The 20,972-nt window shown below is 43.9% G+C and overlaps 1 pseudogene; it reads right to left on the reverse strand.

The window, feature by feature from the left end:
- The window catches only part of LOC132209057 (utrophin-like), a 154,958-nt pseudogene that overhangs the window by 48,471 nt on the left and 85,515 nt on the right, over positions 1–20,972 (reverse strand).

The raw sequence follows: 20,972 nt of genomic DNA on the forward strand, positions 1-20,972 counted from the left end.
CGGAAAAAGACTCTCACTGTCCACCCTATCTAATCCACTGATCATCTTGTATGTCTCTACTAAATCCCCTCTCAGCCTCCTTCTCTCCAATGAGAACACACCCAAGTTCCTCAGCCTTTCTTCATAAGACCTTCGCTCCAGACCAGGCAACATCCTGGTAAATCTCCTCTGCACCTGTTGCAACGATTCCACATCCTTCCTGTAATGGAGCGACCACGCAATATTCAAAGCGAGGCTGCACTAGCGTTTTGCAGAGTTGCAGAATGACATCACGTCTCCGCAACTCAATCCCTCTACCAATGCAACCTAAAACACCATCAGACTTCTGAACAGCACTATCAACCTGGGGGGCAGTTTTCAGGAACCTATGTACATGGACACCAAGATCCCTCTGTTCATCTCCACTACCAAGAATCTTTCTGTTGACCCGGTGTCCTGCCTTCCTATTATTTCTCCCAAAGTGAATCAACTCACATTTATCCGTATTCATCTCCATTTGCCACCTTTCGGCCCAATTTTGCAGTTTATCCAAGTCTCCCTTCAACCTGCAACATTCTTCCACAATGTCCACCACTCCATTGTCTTTAGTGTCATCTGCAAACTTACTAACCCATCCACCAATGCCTGCATCCAAGTCATTTATAAAAATGACAACAGCAGTGGTCTCAAAACAGATCCTTGAGACACACCACTAGTAATCAGACTCCAGGCTGAATATTTTCCATCAACCACCACTCATTGCCTTCTTACTGAAAGCTAGTTTCTAATCCAAATGGCTAAATCTCCCTCAATCCCGTGCCTCTGTATTTTCTCCAATAGCCTACCATGGGGAAACTTATCAAAGGCTTTACTGAAGTCCATGTACACCACGCCAACTGCCCGACCCTCATCCACATGATTGGTCACCTTCTCAAAACACTCAATGAAGTTTGTGAGACACGACCTGCCCTTGACAAATCCATGTTGACGATCTCCAATCACATTGTTGCTTTCTAGATGATTATAAATCCTATCTCTTATAATCCTTTCCAAAATTTTTCCTACAACAGACGTAAGGCTCACAGGTCTTTAATTGCCTGGGTCATTCTTACTGCCCCTCTTGAACAAGGGCACAACATTTGCACTTCTCCAGTCCTCTGGTACTAAATCTGTAGACAATGAGGACTCCAAGATCAAGGCCAAAGGCTCCACCACCTCCTCCCTAGCTTCCCAGACAATCCTCGGAAAAATCCCATCAGGCCCAGGGGTTTTATCTACCTTCACACGTTGTCAAATTGATAACACCTCATCCTTACTAACCGTAACCTTTTCAATTCTAGTAGCCCGTAACTCAGTCACCTCCTCTGCAATATTCTCCTGTCGCTCAGTGAAAACAGATGAGAAATATTCATTTAGCACCTCTCCAATCTCCACAGCGTCCACACACAACTTCCCACTTCTGTCTTTGACTGGCCCTTTGCCTAACCCAGTCATCCTCTTATTCCTCACATACCTATAGAAAGCTTTAGGGCTCTCCTTTATTTACCTGCCAATGTCTGCTCATGTACCCTCCTTGCTCTTCTTAACTCTCTCTTTAAATCCTCCCTAACTAATCTGTAGCTCTCCATCACCTCATCTGAACCATCTGGTCTCATCGTCACATCAGCCTCCCTCTTCTGCTGAACAAGAGATACAATTTTTTTAGTAAACCACGGTTCCCTTAGCTTATTGCTTCCTCCTTGCCTGACAGGGACGTACCTCTCAAGGACACGCAATATCTGTTCCTTAAACCAGCTCCACAATTCAATTGTCCCCATCCCCTGCATTTTGCTAACCCATTCTATGCCTCCTAAGTCTTGCCTAATCGCACTACAAGGGAGGAATGGAGAAGCAGATAGTGAAGGGGACTATCAGAGATTACAACAGAACAGAGATAGACTGGAGAGTTGGGCAGATAAATGGCAGATGGAGTTCAATCCAGGCAAATGCGAGGTGATGCATTTTGGAAGATCAAATTCAAGGGCAAACGAAACAGTAAATGGAAAAGTTTTGGGGGAAATTGATGAACAGAGAGATCTGGGTGTTCAGGTCCATTGTTCCCTGAAAGTGACAATGCAGGTCAACAGGGTGGTCAAGGCGGCATATGGCATGCTTTCCTTCATTGGACAGGGTATTGAGTACAAGAGTTGGCAGGTCATGTTGCAGTTGTATTGGACTGTGGTTCGGCCACATTTAGAGTACTGTGTCCATTACCAAAAGGACGTGGACGAGAGGAGGAAAATTTAGGGGAGATATGCATGGCAAGTTCTTTACACAGAGGTTGGTGGGCACCTGGAACGCATTGCCAGCAGAGGTGGGCAACGCAGGCACATTAGCATCTTTTAAGATATATTTGGACAGGTACACGGACGGGCAGGGAGCAAATGGACACAGACCGTGAGAAAATAGGTGACTGGTCAGACAGAGGATCTTGGTCGGCGCAGGCTTGGAGGGCTGAAGGGCCTGTTCCTGTGCTGTAATTTTCTTTGTTGTTTTGACTGACTGGAGTGAGGGAGGGAGGGTGCGACGGCTGGAGCGAGGGAGGAATGGATGGCTGGAGGGAGGGAGCGAGGACTGACAGGAGGAAGGAATGGATGAATGGAGGGAGGGAGCAGGAGGAGGGGGCGGGGGGTAGGAGGAGGGGGTTGGGGTGAAGGAGGAGGGGCGGGTGGGGAATGGAGGAGGGGGCGGGGAGAGAGGAGGGGAGGAGAGGGGGTGGGTTCGGTGCCAGGCAGCTGTTCAGGCAGGTACCAGAGATAGTGGGAACTGCAGATGCTGGAGAATCCAAGATCTTGGCCTGCTGTGTTCATCCAGTCTCACATTTTATTGTTCAGGCAGGTAGCTGTGCCCAGGAGCCGGGCGAAGAGGCCTTCTCCCACCTCGGATCCCCGCTCCCGGCCAAGGTGGCGCAGGGCCGAGCCACTGAGCAGCGAGCGCTCCAGCAGCCTGGATGCCTGCTCCTCGCCCAGTGGTCATGCTGGAGGCTGTAGGGGTCCCGGATCGTGGTACGCTGATCCCGATGCAGAACAGCTGGGTCCTCAGTCCCCTCCCGGGAAAAGGGTTCCAGACAGTGGACTCGTCACCGAGGCATGGGCGGGGGGGAAAGGCGTGAGTAGGAACAGGAGAGGAAGGGGATTGACTGAGAAGGAGAAAGAGACAGACTGTGTGTGTGAGAGAGAGAATTAGAAATGCAGTCTGATTGCGGATGGGTTGGGTTTAAACAGATTTTTAAACTTTTAAAAAAAAACTCAATGCTGCCTGCTGAGCGGGTGGAGATGCACGGATAGATAAACACACGGCGAGAGGAAGAGAGACACAGAGAAAGACAGAGCGCCGGGGGCGGGGGCAGGGGAGAGGGAGAAGTTCACAGGGAGAGACGGAGAGACAGGGGAGAGACAACGGCAGAGCACACACAGAGGGAGGCAGAGACAAGACGAGAGACAGAGAGGAGCGCGCGCACACACACACACATGCACACACAAGAGACAGAGTGAAAGAGAAAGAAAGAGACAGAAGTGCACAGCGAGGTGGCAGAGACAAGACAACAGAGAGAGAGAGAGAGACATAGACACAGAGTGAGGCACACACAGAGAGATGGAGAGACAGAGATTGTGTGTGTGGCGAGGGGTGGGTTTGGAGAAAATGGGAGGGGGGAGCGAGGGCGAGAGAGAGAGACACAAAGAGACAAAGACAGAGTCGTAGAGTTGTGCAGCAGGGAAACAGACCCTTCAGTCCAACTCCTCCATGCTGACCAGATATCATAAATGACTAGTTCCATTTGCCAGCATGTTGCCCATATCCCTACAGACCCTTCCTATTCATGTGTCCATGCAGGTGACTTTTAAATACTGTGATTCTCATAGCCTCTGGCACTCCTCTGGCAGTTCATTCCATACACAAACTACACTGGGGAGAACACATTTTCTCTGAGGATGGTAGATGGATTTGGAGCCAAAGAACAGGAAATAACATGACCAACCCAAGGAAACCTAAACACTTGAATAGAAAGCGGGACCGAACACCAGCGCTTCACTGGAGGCTCACTGATGATTTCGCCTGGAATGGTGACGAATCATCTGAAAACTAACCTTCCAGCTCAGTGAGCAATCTTACATCCAAAACCTCAATCCTGAGCTAAAAATCTTCTCAAAACTCGATAATACTTGGCCACTTGATTGACAGATGCATCCTATTTTTTTTAAAAAATAAACTTTTTTTGTTCGATGTATGACTGACTGACCAGTGTTTATTGTCCTTCCTTAACTGAGACTTGGGAACTCTGCAGCCCAATGGTATCAATGTGGACTTCACAAGCTTCAAAATCTCCCCTCCCACCACTGCATCCCAAAACCAGCCCAGCTCGTCCCCACGTTCCTAATCTGCTCTTCCTCTCCCCGATCCCCTCCTCCCAGCTCAAGCCAAACCCCCATTCCTGACCTACTAACCGCTTCCCGCCCCCTTGACCTGTCTGTCCTCCCCAGACTGACCTCTCCCCACCTACACTCACCTCTATTGGCTTCATGTCCGACCCTTTAACTTAAGACCATAAGATATGAGTCTAAGTAGGGCCATTCGACCCATCAAGTCCACTCCGCCATTTAAATCATGGCTCATGGGCATTTCAACTCCACTTCCCAGCACGCTCCCCGTCGCCCTTGATTCCTGTGAGATCAAGAATTTGTTGATCTCTGCCTTGAAGGCATCCAACGTCCCGGCCCCCACTGCACTCCGTGGCAATGAATTTCACAAGCCCGCCACTCTCTGTCTTAACAAAAGTCATCTCATTTCCGTTTTAAATTTACCCCCTCTAATTTTAAGGCTGTGCCCACGGGTCCTAGTCTCCTGGCCTAACAGAAACAACTTCCTAGCGTCCACCCCTTCTAAGCCACACGTTATCTCGTAAGTTTCTGTTAGATCTCCCCTCAACCTTCTCAGCTCTAATGAGTACAATCCCAGGATCCTTAGCCGTTCGTCGTATGTCAAACCTACCATTCCAGGGATCATCCGTGTGAATCTCCGCTGGACACGCTCCAGGGCTAGTATGTCCTTTCTGAGGTGTGGGGCCCAACATTGGACACGGTATTCTCAATGGGGCCTAACTAGACCTTTATAAAGCCTCAGAAGCACATCACTGCTTCTATATTCCAACCCTCTTGAGGTAAACAACAACATTACATTCGCTTTCTTAATCATGGACTCTACCTGCAAGTTAACTTTTAGAGAATCCTGGACCAAGAATTCCAGATCCCTTTGTACTTCTGCTTTACGAATTTTCTCACCATTTAGAAAATATTCCATGTCTCTATTCTTTTTACCAAAGTGAAAAACCTCACATTTACTCACATTCAATTTCATCAGCCATTTCCTGGGCCACTCTCCTAAACTGTCTCAATCTTACTGCCGCCTCTCCACCTCCTCAGTACTACCTGCCTGTCTACCTATCTTCGTACCATCGGAAAACTTCGCCAGAATGCCCCCAGTCCCTTCATCCAGATCATTAACATATAAGGTGAACAGCAGCGGCCCCACCACTGAACCCTGCGGGACACCAATCGTCACTGGTTGCCATTCTGAAAAAGAGCCCTTAATCCCAACTCTCTGCCTTCTGTCAGACAGCCAATCCTCAATCCAGGCCAGTATCTCACCTCGAACACCATGGGCCCTCACGTTGCTCAGCAGCCTCCTGTGAGACACCTTATCAAAGGCCTGTTGGAAGTCTTGATAGATAACATCCGCTGGGTTTCCCTGGTCTAACATACCTGTTACCTCTTCAAAGAATTCTAACAGGTTTTTCAGGCACGACCTCCCCTGACTAAATCCATGCTGACTTGTTCTAATTTGACCCTGCACTTCCAGGAATTTCGAAATCTCATCCTTGACAATGATTCAAGAATTTTAATCAACTACCGAGGTCAGGCTAATCGGCCTGTAATTTTCCATCTTTTGCCTTGATCCTTTCTTAAACAAGGGAGTTACAACAGCAATTTTCCAATCATCTGGGACTTTCCCTGACTACAGTGACTTTTGAAAGATCATAGCCAAAGCCTCTGCTATTTCCTCAGCCACCTTCCTCAGAACTCTAGGATATAGCCCATCGGGGCCAGGAGATTTATCAATTTTTAGACCTTTTAGCTCTTCTAGCACTTGCTCTTTTGTAATTCCTACCATCCTCAGCTCTGCCCCCTGGCTCTCCCTAATTGTTGGCATATTACTCATGTCTTCCACTGTGAAGACTGACGCAAAGTACTTATTAAGTTCTTCAGCTACTTCCTTATCTCCCACCACTTGCCTTCCAGCATCAATTTGGAGTGGCCCAGTGTCTACTTTTGCCTCACGTTTGTTTCTTATGTATTGAAAGAAGCTGTTACTATGATTTCTGATATGACTAGCTAGCCTACCTTCGTATTTGATCCTCTCCTTCCTTATTGCTTGTCTGTCTCCTCTGCACCTATCTTCCCCTCTATCCATCTTCAATCTGCCTTCCCCTCTCCCTATTTCTTTCAGAGCCCTCTCCTCCTCCCTCTTTTCTGAAGAAGGGTCTAGGCCCGAAACGTCAGCTTTTGTGCTCCTGAGATGCTGCTTGGCCTGCTGTGTTCATCCAGCTCCACACTTTGTAATCTTGGATTCTCCAGCATCTGCACTTCCCATTATCTCTGATGCCAATTGTTTTTATTTTGTGGACAGATGCTATCAATAGCAAACCAAACAAAAGCTTCATTTGTCATTGTCAAAATTGGTAATAGCCCACGAGCTGCAGAGTGAACAAAAAAAAGTTACCCATTTGCTTGTGACTCTCAGATGGATTTCTTTCCGATTTATTTATTCTTTAATGAGACATAGCTGTTGCTGATTGTCCAGCACAAATTGACTTCTTGAACAGCTTCATGTTGCTGTAGACAGGCCCACAATGCTGTTCCAAAAGAGATTACTAATATTGACTCAGGAACAATCATTCATTTCCAAATCAGTTTGAGAGTAGCTTGGAGGTGATTTTTACTGGGATTAGTGCTACCATGTCTGATGTCCTTGACCTTGAAGATGAGTTTTCTAAGTCTGGAAAGGCGGGTGTAAGAATAGTTGGAAAAAAAATGTGGCAGTGCATCTTGTATATGGACACATTATTGTGTCTTGGAGTTAGTTGTGGAGAGAATGGATACGGTGCCAATCAAGGGGCTGCTTTGGTCTAGACTCAAGATCGTTTCCAGTGTTGTTGGATCTGCACCATCATTGACACACTTCTGACTTGAGAATTGGAGGGCGGCTGCAGGCTTCGGAGTCAGGAGTTTCTACATCAAATCGCAGAGTCGTTTTGCTTTGTTCCTTTGTCTGTTAGTCTGTGGTCCCAAGTGATATCTAAAACCAGGTCATCTTTCTTGTGAGCTTGTTATTCCAAACTTAAAATTTATGTTGAATATCAGATGGAATTTGTTTTATTGACTCCATTCTGCAATCATGTCGATCTGAAAATGTTAACTGCATTAATTAATACTAAGCAGAAACAGACTTTGTAGTAAATGGTTTGACGATTTTCTGTGTCTGGAACATCCCTCTTCCTTCTTGAACGAAGATCGTACCAACCTATGGTACCAAACTGCGAGTCAAACGGACGGGGCTCATAATCTTTAAATTCCTAATCAAAATTAGTGTAATCGTATGGTTCTGTGCAATAAAAGAGAAAGAATAAACAGGTTCCCACAATTTTGCTGATGTTTATGAACAGAATGCACAAATTCAAAAGTTTGCGCTGGCATGTCTGCTTCCTCCAGCCTGTTTAAACTGCTCCATTCAATGTGAAATTTGTGATAAGTTTTAGCACACAGGTCTGTTTCATCTGTGCCACCGCCTTCAGAGTGTATTCAATTCTAATAGACATACATGCTTTCCCCCTTTTCCAGTAATACATTCCTTGAAGAGTTCAATGATATTTGGATGTTAAATCTTATCCTCATATTCTTTAGATTCTCAATCATCACTGAATCTGATGTCACCGCCATTCCATACAGTGTCAAACAGGAGTCAACTGGCATATCCAAATTTTAATTTGAGTTTAGTGCTACACAAATATATTACTTTTTTAAAAATTATATTCAAGTCAACATTAACATTTCATTCCCCGACAGCGGATGAACTTACTTTTAAACTCCAATTTTCCTTCAGTATTAAGAGAGGTGAGCCTTTTTGCAAGCGCCGAAAGTCTCCACCAGTTTATGCTAAAGCTTGAGGAACTGTAAGTTTCACAAATATGTTCCTATTAAACACTAATTCCTATTGAAGCAGTATTCAGCTACACTTGTTCAACTAGACAGCAGAAATGGTCAAGATTTTAAAAGCGACTAAGTACTTTGAAGAGGAGTCACTCTTTGAATTAAATTCCATGTTGGTGTGTGTGAGTCCATAGGTTCCTCACTCTCAATGAACCATTCAAACTGACATGCAACTACTGAAACACACAGACAAAAAAAACATGAATGTTAACAGTCACTAGGATTTTGAGAGTGATTTGGAACTTGTATTCAATACCTTCTGGGGTAAATCTGTTCCAATCTGGATAGTACTCATTTATCACCATCCCACCTACCTTCCCCAGCACCTCCTCCCTCTCCACACTATTTGTTTCTGAGCTCCCGTCCACCCTCCATTTTGGAGGAAGGGTCCTGACCCAAAACATCAACTTTCTTGAGCCTCTGATGCTGCCTGCTTTCCCCCAGCTCCACAATGTGTTATCTCAGACACCAACTTTGGCAGTTCTTACTATCTGGATAACTCATTCTCACCTTGTAACAAGTGATTTATCGTCATTTTCTTTTCAGATTACACATGTACATGTATATACATAAATATACATGTGACACCTTTATGCCTGAACCACGAACCGAGAGGATTTTTAAAATAGTCTCTTCATATCTGCATGCAAGAGAAATCAAGGTCATAATTTTCATTTTAGGAGTCACTTAAACACTCAAAGTACTCACAGTCAGTGTCCCATTTCCTTCACCAGTCAATTTGATGAGAATATTTCGTCCAAGAGGAAACCGTAACAGTAATTATATTTTATCATCAAACTCTTCATTGCATCACCAATATTTCCTTGTCTGTTTGAAATGTAAGACAATGAAATAATCATGGACAGATTGGCCAACAATGTAATTTAATGTGTGTTATGGCAACTGAAAATCACAACCATTGAAGAGTGTTCTTTAAAATGCTGTTATCATACAACAGAGTACTTTTTGAGATGCAGTGATGAATATAATTCCTGAGATGCAAAAATATATGCTGAATTAATTCCAAAGAATAACTTGACAATTAAAAAGAAGCTAAGAATCTCTTTACATCGTGATGCTTGTCAGATTGCCACTAGTCAATGGAAATCGTTCAGAACGATTATTTATTGCCAGATGAAAAGGAAGCGTACACATTTCATTTTTACATCTCATCCAAGAGACAAAAAAAACACCTTTACGAATTCATTGTCAAACAACAAGACTCACTCAAAAAGTCATTTGGCCCATTGAATTTCCTCCACCATTCGGTGAGATCATGGTTGATCTCATTACATTTATTATTGTACAACATTGCCACCAAGCCCTCCTGAAAGCTAATACATTCCAATCCAAGTAACATCCTGGTAAATCTCTGTTTCTGTGCCATGCCTTGTCTTTCCAAATATTTTTGAGTCATCTACAAATTTAGCCACAGCACATTCACCTCTTCCTCCAAGTCATTAATAAACAAGCTCAAGACCTGTGGTTCCTTCAGCGTTGCCCCATTTCTTACTCACAAGCCAACCCTGGCATCTCTGTCCATTTGTCTGTTCTTTCTATAGGACATGTATCATTGGATATTTAGTTCCCAACACTTATCCCCTTACAACCTCATGTCTGTGATACCCAGAACAATACATCTGTCAATTTCAATCTGCACCACAAACTCATTCACTTGGTTTTATACACTCCCTACAATTAAATAAAAGACCTTCAGTCTGGCATTTACGGCCACCCTTCTTATCTGCTGCACCTGAATTGAGACTCCTGACTATTTCCATACTTTTTGTCCTATTACTTGCTCTGGAAACTTTGCTGAGCATTTACTAGCTTCTAACTTTTTCCATGCAACTGGACTCACCCGCTCCACACTTTTCACTTTGATGCCCTACCCCCAGACCTAGCTATGTCTTTTGCCAGGATACTTGTCCCAATATGATTCTCATCAAGCCTATGCCACCGGAACAACTCCCTCCTTCCCCATACCAATGCCAATGTCCCATGAATTCAAACACATTTCTGCCATGCCATCATTTGAACAATGCATTGACATCTTCAGTTTTGTTCACACCGTGCCAAATTGCTCAGATAAGAATCCCGAGATTATTACCTTTTGGTTCTGCCTTCTCACTCAGCACCTCAATGCTCATAATCCCTCAGCAGAACCTCTTTCCGCTTTCTTCCATATCAATGGTACCTGTGTCCACCACGATAGCTGGATTTCTACACCTCCCACTTCAAATTCCTTGGTAGCCAAGACGGAATATCCTAAACCTGGGCGCCAGGCAGGCAACACTACTTTCGAGACTCTCGATCCTAGTCACAACCAACAATGTTCATTCCGCTAACTATACTACCTCTGATTATAACTACATTTCACTTTTTATCCCCTCTTGAATGTCCCCCTGTACCACCGTGCTATAGTCAGTTTACTCATCTTCCATATACCCTGACCTCTCATCCACACAGGAAGAAAGAATCTCAAACCTGTTCGATAAGATCAAAGGCCAAGGTTCCTTCTGCACGACATCCTGGATCCTTCCACCTGCCCTGTCCTTAGTCACAGTCCCACGTCCCTGGCCACTGACCGAGCTTCAGGTAGTTAATCTAAGGTGTGTGACTGCCTCCGGAAACAGAGCATTCCCTGGTAACTCTCCCCCGCATGATTTGTTGATTGGTCGAAACTGAGATTCCAGTTCATCAACCCTGAGCTGGAGTATGGTGTCTGACCACTCCCCCGTCATGGAGGTTTAAACCATCATTGGCCCGGCATCTCCATTTCAATTACTTAAATCTTAATTTGATTTAAAAACATTAGTTTGTAGCCTGTATATATTTCACCGATTTACTTTCAATCTGAAAGTTACCGATAATAGATTCTTAAACCAGTAGCTATCACCAACCAATGAACCGGGTTCACCTTCTGGGTCCCCGCTTCTGGCTTCAATTCGCCCTGTCTCAAAAAAAAAAGCTGACCAACTATCAGGCAAAAAAAGCAAGCAAATAGCACCTCTTACCCTCTGCACTGACTTACCACATTGCCACCAAATTCCCCAAAATATCTATTCACTTGGTGCATTTCACTGTAGATGTGATCTCTCCTTCCTGGCCATGCAAAGCCTACTGATCCATAGCAATATACTACCTTCAAAACCTCAGCTCTTAGCTTATTACTTTTGAGTACATTCTCAAATGCTTGCTCAAAGTCCAAATACAACACATTTACTGGTTTTCCTCTACTAATTCTGGTTGGGACTTCCTTGAAAAACCCAAACAAATTAGCCAGACATAATTTCACTTTCGTCAGGCTATGGTGATTCTGTTTGATTAGATTCTGATTTTCCAAATGTCCTGCTATTATTTTCTTCACAGTTGATTGCCACATATTTCCAACAATTTGCCTCTCTCCTTTTTAAATAGGGATGTCACATCGGCAGTTTTCCAGCCCTCAGATGCTTCTCGAGAATCGAAACCTTTTTCAGAAATTACAATCAATGCATACACCAACTCTGAAGCTCCTTTGTTTGGAATCATAGAAAGTAAACCATCAGGGCAAAGAGTCTGATCTGCTTTTACTCCATTAGATTGTCTACTACTACTTCTGTAATGGTAGTGATGGTGTGGTAGTGATGTATTTAATTCATTACTAAAGAATACAGGGATAAGGGGATCCTTGAAGTATCTTCCACTGTGAAGACTACCCTTTCCTCATTATTGTTGTTTCTTGATTTGAAAATTAAACGGGCCATCTCAGCCTAGCATATAATTGATGGCATTACCTCGAAAACCTTCTCTGCTAAAGTGTTGAATAGATTGCTACCACCTGAAAGAAGTAATTCTTCCCCTGAATTAACAGGCAACTAATATGAAAATGTGGCCTCTGGTCATAAAATATTTCACAAATGGGAGCATTCTCTACGGATATACACTATCAAGCCTCTTAAGAATCTTAAATGCTGAAAAAATAAGATTTCTTTCAATCTTATAAATCCCATCCGCCCAACATTCCTAAGCATGGCAATCCCCTCCTCCATTTCCGAAATCAACCCAGGGAACATTAGGTGTACGGCCTCCGCAGCAGGGACCCTGTGGCCGGACACCAGTTATAAGTTACCATCCTGCTGCCCCTTCTCTACTTCTGTTTGCGATGCAGTCCTCTGTCCATCCTAATATACTACCCTTGAACCCATGGGCTGCTTTCTTTTGAGTCACCTTATGAGTTGTAATTTATCAAATGCTTTTTTGAAATCTAAACGTACTACATCAACTGGTGGACCTTCATCAGTCATGTTTGTTTCCATCTCAAAGCACTGTAGCAGGACCGCGGGGGCACATCGCCGCGAGCGGCTCAGGACCAGTGAATTCAAATATGAAATTACACGAAAGACAGCATTGAATTTAAAGCATCAAGAGAAAAGGGATTTGGAATCGAGCATTAGTTTGTGGGGATGGAGCAGCGCTTGGAATATTGAGTTCAATTCTGGTTGCTTCATTATAGGAAGGATGTGGAAGCTTTAGAGAGGGTGCAGAGGAGATTTAGCAGGATGCTGCATGGAATGGACGGCACGTCTTATGATGAAACATTGAGGGGGCGAGGACTTTTTCCATTGGAGCAAAGAAGAATGAGAGGTGACTTGATAGAGGTATGCAAGATGATGAGAGGCATAGCTGGAGTGGATAGTCAGATTTTTTTTCCCAGGGCAGAAATGACTATTACGAGGGGGAGAAATTTTAAGGTGACTGGAGGAAGGAATAGGGGAGATGTCAGAGGTAGGTTCTTTACACAGAGAGTGGCGGGTGTGTGGAATGCGCTGCTGGCAGTGGTAACGGAGTCAGATACATTTCAAGACTTTTAAACGGCTCTTGGATCGGCACATGAAGGATAGTAAAATGAAGGGTATGCAGGGTAGTTTGATCTGAGTGGGATAATAGGTCGGCATAACATCGTGGGCCGAAGGGCCTGTACTGTTCTTTGTTCTCTGTTCAGCCAAAGGTTCTTTCCTTTTGAGGAGAGGGTAATTGATTGTAGTTTTTAAAGACAGAACTGGAGGACAGAGAAAGATATCAAGGAAGGTTGCACGTTAGTGACAGTATCAACAAGTCCACAGCAGATGCACTCTGAGTAACTACACTGCTTTCAAGGCGAGAGGGCCGATGATATCAGTTAAGCCCCTCTTGTTCTTGTATTGTGTACTTCTGATATCGGCGCAAATGGACAACCTCACTCTCCTGCTAAGCTGCAGAACGAATAATGCTGCAATATTTGTCAACCCCCAAATGGGCATTGATACATTAGTAAATCTCACATCAATAAACTTACATCTCAAGGTTCTCACCTTCTAGGACTGTTTGTAGTGGTAAATAACCCAAGCGAGGATGTTTGGCAAAGTATTTCTTTGATCTGAAGTTATTTTTCAGCACCTTGGTGAAATCACGCACATCTTCACCTGATGTTGTCTAAAAATGTAAAATAAATCAAATTTAGTTAAGAATTAATAATGAACCAATCTACTCAACTCACTCTATAATCCATGCTATTCCTGCTAAATGTCTTTGAGGATGTAAAATTGAAGAGTCTGCAACTCTGAGGGATAAAGTCGGCTATCTTTCTGTAAGATTATGATCAAGGTTAGATATGTCTGAATGTGAGTTTCGGACAATTAAGCTTGAGTTTCATAGAGTCATACAGCATGAAAACAGATCCTTTGGTCCAACCAGCCTGTGCTGATCACAATCCCAAACTGAACTAGTTCCACCTGCCTGTGCTTGGCCCATATCTCTCCAAACATTTCTATCATCTTTCTATCTTCTGGGTACATCACCTCAGCAGATTTCTCCATCTTGTGGCCAAATACTGAAACTATCCAATTAAATAATTTCAAATGATACACAGATCCAGGATTCACATTAGTGGCCTTTCTGGTTGAATTCCTAATTATTTTAACAATAGTGCATTTTGTTGTCCAATTATGCTATGTAATCCAGTGATCCAAAATTCATCTCATTGGGTTTAATTTGTTTGTTTTTTTGTCTTGTGTCAAAGATGAGATCAATACATTGGTGAGAAATTATCTTGGTTTGGAGATTCAAAGTCACTATAGTCCCAGATGGGACCACAGGTCTGCTCTCACAGTCGAGAGAGATAACTGGAGGTGGTTGAAATTGAAGGTTACCACACCTCAAATGAGGAGAGAGGTTGAGAAGAAGATTCCTTGATTGTAACTTCAGACAGTGTCGGATCCCAGGCTGTTGGTATCACTCTGAATTACAAACCAGCCAACTGGCTCCCAGGCAAAATAGACAATCAGTTTGGGTAGAGATAAGGAACAGCAAAGGAAAGAAGTCATAGCTGTGACAGTTTCAGATTCATAGATCCCCTGACAGAAGATACAGTCCAGGATAGCATACAGTCGATAGACCAAGAAGTAATGGGATCTTGTAAGAAAGATGTTACCATAAACTGTGAGTCCAATTGGCACAGATAGCCTGGAAGATTCTTTTTTATTCACGGGATGTGGATGTTGCTGGCTAAGCCCAATTACCCTGGAGAAGGTGGTGGTGAGCTGCCTTCTTGAATAACTGCAGTCCTTAGAGTAGTGCTGTTCAGAAAGAAGCTCCAGAATCTTCACTCAATGACTATTAATGAACAGCGATATAGTTCCGAGTCAGGATGGTGTGTGGTTTGGAGGGAAACTTGCATGGGGCACTAATTATACATTACTGATGATAGAACAGATGTTGAAGGTGGTGGGTGGGGTACCAATCCAACAGGCTGCTTTGTCCATATGATTCAAGCTTCCTGAGTGTTGATGGAGCTGCACCAGTCCTGACCAGTGGAGATTACATTCCTGACTTGGGCTTTATAGATGGTGGACAGGCTTTGTGTAGGTAGGGGGCTCATTATTCACTGCAGAATTCTTAACCTCTGACCTGCTCTTGTCGTCACAATAATTACAAGTTTGGTCCAATTCAGTTTCTGGAAACCTGATAAGCCTCAGCATATTGGCAGTAAAGGAGTGTAAGTCATGGGGCAATGGTTAGATTCTCCTTAATGGTGACGTTCATTGCCCGTAAGTTGCACAGCACAACTACCACTTGCTTCTCATCACTTATGTTCCGTGGACATGGACTACTTCAGCATCTGAGGAGCTATGAGTGGTGCTGAACATGACACAATCAACTGAGAACATCCCCACGTATGGCATTCTGACGGAGGGATGGCATTTGGCATTTGATGAAACAGTTGAAGATGGTTGAGCTCAGGGCACAAATTTACGTAACCCCCGCAGTGATGCTTTGGAGTTGGGGCAACTGACTTCCAACAACCACAACCACTTCCTTTATGGTAAGGTTCCAGCCGGCAGAGGGTTTTTCACCTGATTCTTACTGACTGCAGCTTTGCGACGGCTCCTTGATGTCATATTTGGTTGAACGGCACCTTGATGTTAAGAGCAGTTATCTACCCCTCAGGATATATTCATAGAGTGCATTTGGAGTCTTAAAACTGTACCACTGGAACCAAGCAGGGATTAAGATATTTTAGACCTGGTAGTATGTTTCGAGATACAACTCATCAACCATAACATAGTACAGGATTCTCTGGATAAGAATGATCAGGATGTGGTAGAATTTTACATCAAGGACGAGGATGAGAATTTGGTCTGAAACTGTTTAATATCTTTAACTTTCATTGAAGATAACTCAGGAGTATAAAGGCAGAGTTGAACTGGGAAAATAGTTTAAAAGGTAAGACCATAGAGAAGCAATGGCAGATGTTTCAGGGGATATTTCATAACTCTGAACAAAAATATTGTCAATTTAGAATGAAAGGATGTACAGCTAGAATGCACCATGGTGCCATCTGTTGCTATCTAAGAAAGTTAAAGATAGTATAAATTGAAAGAAAGATTCGAAAATTGTGGAACTGAAACTATTTCAGATGTGAACAAAAGATGACCAAAATAATAATGAGGGAGACATTAATATAAATACAGTAAAAGCTTCCACAAATCTATAAAAAGGAAAAGAGTAAATACAGTGAATAATGGCTCATGAGAGGGTGAGACTGGGGAATTGATGATGGGAAATGAAGGTAATGGCACAAGCTTTGAACCAATATTTTCTATCTGATTTCACAGTAGAAAACATACAAAAAAAAATCAATGGGCGAAAAGTAGGGAGCGAAAGGGAGAAGGAAATCCTCAAGAAAACATTGAGGAAAACTGAGAAGACTAAGTTAATAGGTTCCCTGGACCTGAAGAATTGGATTCCAGGTACGCAAAGAGTCCAACCCAACATCGTACCATCAGAGCTTTATTTCTTTTAAAAATACTCCATAAACGTCAACCCCTAATTACTAGCTCCCATATTTATACAGCCAACTCACAATCAATTCATCCTCAATTAATACAGACATAAAGCCTGTTCCCTCACTTCATTAGTTGTCAGGCATCCCTTCAGACTAAATTAGATGATAACATGGAGGATTATAAGAGTTGACTGCAGACATTAGATTAGATTCGGTTCCCTACAGTGTGGAAACAGGTCCGTCGGACCAACAAGTCCACTTCGCCCCTTGCAGCATCCCATCCCACCCCTATAACCCACACACACCCCTGAACACTACCGGCGATTTAGCATGGCCGATCCACCTAGCCTGCACATCTTTGGACTGTGGGAGGAAATTGGTGCACATGGAGGAAACCCATGCAGACACAGGGAGTATGTGCAAACTCCGCACAGACAGTTACCCGAGGCTGGAGTCGAACCCGGGCCCCTGGCGCCGTGAGGCTGCAGAGCTAACCACTGAGTCACCGTGCTGCCCAAATGGATGTATTGGCTGTAATCTTTTCTAGATTCTTAAAAGATCCCAGCAGAACGCAGCAAGAGGCATGTACATGAAGCACAAAAATTTAGCTTCTATGCACAGCATGTATTTTAGAAGGCACGTGAGGTGCAAATCTTTATTTCAAGGAGGGGAGGAGTGAAAATCTTTCCACACAAGACTGGTGACGCCACTCAAGGTGCACAGCGTACAGTTTTGGTCTATTAAGCTAGGATATGCTTACAACAGCGTTCTCAGAAATCCCCTCCCTAATCGTATTGTATCTACCGAAAGCAAATGTACTTGTAGCAGTTCAAGAAGGCAGCTCACCACTACCTTCCTAAGGGCAACTAGGGACAGATAATAAATGCTGGCCGAGCCAGTGATGCCCACATCCACAACAGAGTTTTCAAAAAAAACGTCCATATAAGTGACAGATAATGACCAGCTCCGACAAGTGAGCATCCAACCGTCCCCCCTCAACATTACCTTTGCTGAAATCCCAGCCTCAATATTTTAGCAGTTACAACTGACTCTCTGCTCCACCATCCAATCTCCCGCTTTCTCCCCCTAACTCTTGATCCCCTTACTAACCAAGAGCCTATCCAACTCATATCTTCAACAGACTCAATGACTTGGCCTTCACAGCCTTCCGCAACAATGAATTCCACAGATTCACCATCCACCGGCTGAAGAAATTCCTCATCTCAGTTCTAAAGGGTTATCCATTCGACTCTGAGGGTGTGCCCGAAGATTTAAGTCTCTCCTACTCATGGAAACATCTTCCCCACATCCATGTCTCTCCAGGCCTCTCCACATTCTCCCCTCATCCTTCTAAACTCCACCGAGTACAGACCCAGAGTCCTGAACTACTCCTCGTAAGACAAGCTCGTCATACTCAGAATGATTCTTGCCAACTTCCTCTGGACTCCCTCCAATGTCAGCAGATGGAGGGACAAATAGTAGTGAGGAAGTGGGGAAGCTGCACAAGGACTTGGACAGGCTAGGTGAGTGGGCAAAGAACTGGCAGACTCCTTGTTTCGATATGGAGCCAAACATTGGTCACAATGTTCCAAATAGGGTCTGACCAGAGCCATATACAGCCTCAGCAGTACATTCCTGCACTTGTATTCTAGCCCTCTTGAAATGAATGCTAACATTGCATTTACATTCCTAACTGTCAACTGAACCTGCATGTTAACCTGAAGAGGACTTTGAACAAGCTTACAGTATTGGTCTATTAAGCCTATTAAGATATGCTTACAACAGCGGTTTTCAGAACGTTCATAATGTTAATTCCAGGGGTAAAAAAAGGGTTGTTTTGTGCAGATTGACCCTAGTGGCATTGTATCTATCTCGAGCAAATGTACTTGTAGCAGTTCAAGAAGGAAACTCACTAGTACCTTCTCAAAGGCAACGAGGGACAGTTGTGCTTCAGACTTCAAATGCCCTTTCTCATTTAGAAAATAATCTATGCCTCCATTTTTCCTACCAAAGCACATAACCTCACAGTGTCCCACACAGTATTCTGTCTGCCACTTCTTTGCCCACTCTCAGAGTCTATGCAAGTCCTTCTGCAACTTCCTCACTGCTATCTCTCCCTCCATCTGTCACTGTGCCAACTGTAAACTCAGCAAAAATGTCTCAGTTGCTTCATCCATATCATCAATGTATTACATGAACTATTGTGGTACCAACATTGATCCCTGTGGGACTCTACTCGTCACTAGCTGCCATCCCGAAAAAGACCCCTTTATCTACACTCTCTGCCTTCTGCCAGTCAGCCAATGCTCAATGCCAATGGCAGTAACTTGCCCAAACACTATGGGCTCTCATCTTATTTGATACCTTCTCAACAGCATTCTGGAAATCCAAACAAATCCCATTCACTGGCTCCCTTTTGTCTAACTTGCCCACTTTCTACTCAAAGAATTCTAACAGATTTGTCAGGTATAACTTCCCCTCGATGAAGCTATGCTGAATCAGCCCGATTTTGTCATTTACTTCCAAGGTCTCTGCAATCTCAACCTTAAGAACGGACTCTAAAATCTTACCAATGATTGAGGTCAGGCTAACTGACCTATAATTTCCCTTCTTCTGTCTCTCTCTTTTCTTAAGCAGGGGGGTTGCTTTAGCCATTTTCCAAACCCCCAAGATCCTCCCTATCACCACTGATTCCTGAAAGATCACCACTAATGCCTCAACAATTTCCTCAGCTATCTCCTTCAGAAGTCTACAGTACAGTCCATCTGGTCCAGGGGTGATTGGTCCACCTTCAGACTTTTCTGCTTCCCCAGCACCTTTTCCTTAGTTACGGCTATTATATTCACCACTGCCCCTAACTCTCAAAGTTCTAGTATGCGATTGGTGTTTTCCACCATGAAGACTGATACAAAGTACCTGTTCAGTTCCTCTTCCATTTCTTCATTCCTCATACTGATTCTTCAGCCTCCTTTTCCAGTGATCTACTGTCTACTATTTAATGTTAGTTGCAATACTGGTCGAAGACCATATCACAGCTGTACTGAACGAGGGCCCCATGGAGGGCTCAAGCATTGAGGCAATATGGGTAGAACTCAGAAATAGGAAGGATGCAGTAACAATGTTGGGGCTGTACTACAGGCCTCCCTACAGCGAGCGTGAGATAGAGGTACAAATATGTAAACAGATAATGGAAAGGTGTTGGAGAAACAGGGTGGTGGTGATGGGAGATTTTAATTATCCCAACATTGACTGGGATTCACTCAGAACTAGGGGGCAAGATGGAGCAGAATTTGTAAGGTGTGTCCAGGAGGGTTTTCTAGAGCAGTGTGTGCGTAGTCCAACTCGGCAAGGGGCCATACTGGACCTGGTGTTGGGGAATGAACCTGCCTGGTGGTTGAAATTACAGCAGGGGACGACTTTGGAAATAGCGACCACAATTCCCTAAGTTTTACAATACTCATGGACAAGGATGGGAGTGGTCCTAAAGGAAGAGTTCTAAACTGGGGGAAGGCCAACTATACCAAGGTTCAGTAGCATCTGTGGAATTTAGATCGGGAGAAAATGTTTGAAGGTAAATCCACATTTGATATGTGGGAGGCTTTTAAAGAGCGGTTGATTAGTATGCAGGAGAGACATGTTCCTGTGAAAATGAGGAACAGAAAAGGCAAGATTCAGGAACCATGGATGACAGGTGAAATTGTGAGACTAGCCAAGAGGAAAAAGGAAGCATAGATTAGAGGCGACTTAAGAGAGATGAAGCTTTGGAAGAACACGGGGAATTTCGAGCGCATCTGAAACAAGGGATTAAGAGGGCGAAGAGAAGACATGAGATATTACTGGCAAGCATGGTTAAGGAAAATCCCAAAGCCTTTTATTCATATATAAAGAGCAAGAGGGTAACTAGAGAAAGGATTGGCCCACTTAAGGACAAAGAAGGAAAGTTATGCACTGAGTCAGAGAAAATGGGTGACATTCTTAACGAATACTTTGCATCGGTATTGATGAAGGGGAGGGACATGACAGATGGTGATGTGAGGGATAGACATTTGCTTACTCTAGGTCAAGTTGACACAAGGAAGGAGGAAGTGTTGGGTCTCCTAAAAGGCATTAAGGTGGGGATCTATCCCAGGTTATTGAGAGAAGCGAGACAGGAAGTAGCCGGGGCCTTAACAGATATCTTTGCAGCATCCTTAGACACGGGTGAGGTCCCGGAGGACTGGAGACTTGCTAATGTTGTCGCCTTGTTCAAGAAGGGTAGCAAGGATAATCCAGGTAATTATCGACCGGTGAGACTGACGTCAGTGGTTGGGAAGCTACTGGAGAAGGTACTGAGGGATAGGATCTATTCCCATTTGGAAGCACATCAGCTTATCAGTGATAGG

Source organism: Stegostoma tigrinum, unplaced genomic scaffold, assembly GCF_030684315.1.
Source record: "Stegostoma tigrinum isolate sSteTig4 unplaced genomic scaffold, sSteTig4.hap1 scaffold_64, whole genome shotgun sequence".
Taxonomy (NCBI): Eukaryota; Metazoa; Chordata; class Chondrichthyes; order Orectolobiformes; family Stegostomatidae; genus Stegostoma; species Stegostoma tigrinum.